The 3,146-nt window shown below is 44.1% G+C and overlaps 1 protein-coding gene, 1 long non-coding RNA gene and 1 pseudogene across 4 annotated transcripts in view; 2 read left to right on the forward strand and 1 right to left on the reverse strand.

Annotated features, from left to right (window-relative positions):
• Positions 1-3,146, forward strand: part of LOC126404276 (gastrula zinc finger protein XlCGF57.1-like) — a 236,338-nt gene that overhangs the window by 175,016 nt on the left and 58,176 nt on the right. The window lies entirely within an intron of this gene.
• Positions 1-3,146, forward strand: part of LOC126404292 (oocyte zinc finger protein XlCOF6-like) — an 89,066-nt pseudogene that overhangs the window by 66,828 nt on the left and 19,092 nt on the right.
• The window catches only part of LOC126404398 (uncharacterized), a 32,073-nt gene that overhangs the window by 27,593 nt on the left and 1,334 nt on the right, over positions 1-3,146 (reverse strand). The window lies entirely within an intron of this gene.

Consider the following 3,146-nt stretch of genomic DNA (forward strand, 5'->3'; position numbering starts at 1 on the left):
TGAAAAATACGTATTGTTGCAATGTAGAGGGTATTATGAACTTCATATTTAATAAAGAATAAAAGTCAAATACCTCTCACTTCTTTGATGGCTGGTTTATGCGATGCATCAGGAGTGCTCAGCTGAGATATCATGACATGCTGCAGGGGGAGGACAGCTGATGCTGTGGGGAAGGCATCGGTGTAGAGGGCCTGAGTTGCCACTTTGAACGGTTTCAGTGTGTCTTTTAGTTGCTCAACCATGGAGCACTCAGAAGTGCTGAGTTCCAAATGAGATGTTCAGATGCACGGCATATCATGTCATAGATGGTATTCCATCTGATGATTCAGTCATTTATCGGTCTGTCTTTTTTCAATCCGAGGAGCACCTGCTTTTCCTCCAGCAGGCAGGTGTGGGATGGAGACCTCCCAAAATGGGCTGCACTTTGCTTTAGTCTGGAGAGAGCAGTGTCAACAGCTTTCACCTCAAGCCCCTTGTGCACGGCCAGGTTTAACGTGTGTGCCAAACAGGGTACATTAATAAGCCCTAAATTACGTACGGCGTTAATGTTGTTCAGAGCATTATTGGTGGCGAGCGCTACAACCGCTTCACGGGAGATGTCAAACTCATTCAGTGTGCTGCTGATGCTCTCTGCAACATGTACAGCTGTGTGGCTTCTTCTTAGCTCCTCAGTGCACAAAACATAATTTTCAAGTTCCCATGAGTGTGATATATAGTGAGCTGTGACTGTCACATAAACGTGTGGCCAGGGATGTCCACCCGTCTGTTGTAAGAGCGAGTGTTTTGTCCTTTAACATAGCCTTTATGTTTTCCTGTGTGGTGTCATACAGCTGCACTATGTGTGCTGAGATTGTTGTGCGACTGGGAATTTTATATCGTGGCTCCAGCTCCATCATGAAGTCCTGAAACCCCTCTCATGAAATAACACCAATGGGCCGCATATCCTTATAAATCTTGCTATTGTAGGAACAACACAGCCTTTCTAAACTCTCCACATTCTGGACTACAAATAAATAGACAATCAGAAGGCCACAAGGAGGGTCAAATGTTTATAACCCTGCCCCCGAGCTTACTCTGGTCATGAAAGATGCTCCCTCCAGACATCCGGGTGCCAAAACGGGGGTAAAAAGTTCACTCAGGATGTTCAGACAATGCTTTCTAAGATGTCCCATGATGTCCCCTCGCACCACCCCGGGAATCACACCGTCTCACTGACAACTGGGTAGCGCTCTGCGGGTGTTAATTTTACGCCCTGTGTCGTTAGCGTCTCTGTTGTCGTTAGCTTCTCTGTAGGGATGACCCGATCACATTTTTTTTCATCCGATCTGATACGAGTCCTTTATTTTGAAACCGAGTCCGATACGATACTTTGCAAAGCATTAAGAAAGAAAAAAAAGAATGCATCCAAGTTGTCCCATAAGGTTTGTTTTTTTATTTAAATAGTATCCAAAAAGCTTATCAGTGGTTCAGCAGCACAAAATGTAAACCAAGTCAATATCTTCTTCTTGTCTTCAACAAGCAAAATAGGTCTATAGCTTTTGTTGCGGTTTGACACATGAAACAAATATTTTTCTTTTACTCAGTCAAACCCCACAAAGAAACCATAAAACCCATAAAACAGGTCCCTCAACACCAAAATTAAATTGTTTTTATCTGGTTTCTGTAGAACAAAAGAATTATACTATACTATACAAATATACAAATACAAAAGTGGTTTGAGCACAGCACCCGGGGGGGTAGCTTCCTGTTAATGCATGCTTTGTTTGCTGTTTGGGCTGGGACAGTGTTAGAGGAAACAGATCTCGATGGGCAAACTGTCAAACTTGAGTCACTGCAAACTCTGGCATCCCATGGACAGTCATTCTCACATAATTCACATAAGCGTGAACAAATGAAGAGCTGCACTGGAGCATCCAAACATGACAAGAGTCTCAATGGATGTTAATGATTGCTGCGAAAATGAAAGCTTAGCTCAAACTCACTCACTCTGACACAGCTGAGTGAACACTGTGAAGCTGTTTGATGCTCAGAGATCTGTAGAAGTTCAGTAAGGAATTTTTGAGCTGTGATGTGAATGAACAACAACATTTCTCTGTAACATCTGTGTGTTTCCTGTTTCCTGCAGACGTCCAGCAGCTGTTGGTGGTTAAAGAAGAGGTTCCCCCTGAGCAGCAGGAGTGGAGCTCCAGTGTGGGCCAGGAGGACCCAGAGCCTCCACACATGAAAGAGGAACAGGAGTTCACATTCACTCCTGTCCCTGTGAAGAGTGAAGATGATGAAGAGAAACCTCAGCCCTCACAGCTTCATCAAAGACACACTGAACAGATGGAAACTGGAGCTGATGGAGAGGACTGTGGAGGACCAGAACCAGCCAGGAACTCAGATCCAGATACACATTTACAACCTGAGACTGATGACAAGACTGGAGAGTCTTCTGAACCTGAGACTGATGACAAACCATTTCTTTGAGAAAACCTTTTCCCACACTCAGAGCAGCTCAATGGTTTTTCTCCTGTATGAATTGTCATGTGTGTCTTCAGAGCACCTGAATGAGAAAATCTTTTTCCACACTCAGAGCAGCAATATGGTTTTTCTCCGGCGTGAATGCTCATGTGTCTCGTCAGATGACCTGTTTGAGAAAATCTTTTCCCACACTCAGAGCAGCTAAATGGTTTCAATGTACACATGAGAACTCATACAAGAGAAACACCATTTGGCTGCTCTGAGTGTGGGAAGAGTTTTTGTAGTCATGGAGATCTGCAGAAACACATAAGAAGTGGGAAGAGATTCCTGCTCAAAGAAAACTTAGTTAGTCACGTGACAGTCCACACAGGAGAGAAACCTCTCCTGCTGACGTGCTGACGTATTGCGGTAAGCGAGTTGTGTCATTTCCGGTGTTTCTCTGTACTGCTCTGGTGAATTCTGCTAGCCTGCTTTCTCACTTCAATTGCTTTAACGTCTACTTCAAGTCTTAACCCACAGAGGTTCTGTTTAAGCACTTATAGCTCTCCTCCTTTCTACGACTTTCTCGCTAATCTCTTAGCTGTTGTTTGCACGTTACTAGCCTTGGTAGCTACATTAGCTTTACAGTTAGCGATGGCTTCTCCTTCTGCTCTTTCTTGCTCGGTGTGCCAAATGTTCAGTTA

Source organism: Epinephelus moara, chromosome 17 (genome assembly GCF_006386435.1).
Source record: "Epinephelus moara isolate mb chromosome 17, YSFRI_EMoa_1.0, whole genome shotgun sequence".
NCBI lineage: Eukaryota > Metazoa > Chordata > Actinopteri > Perciformes > Serranidae > Epinephelus > Epinephelus moara.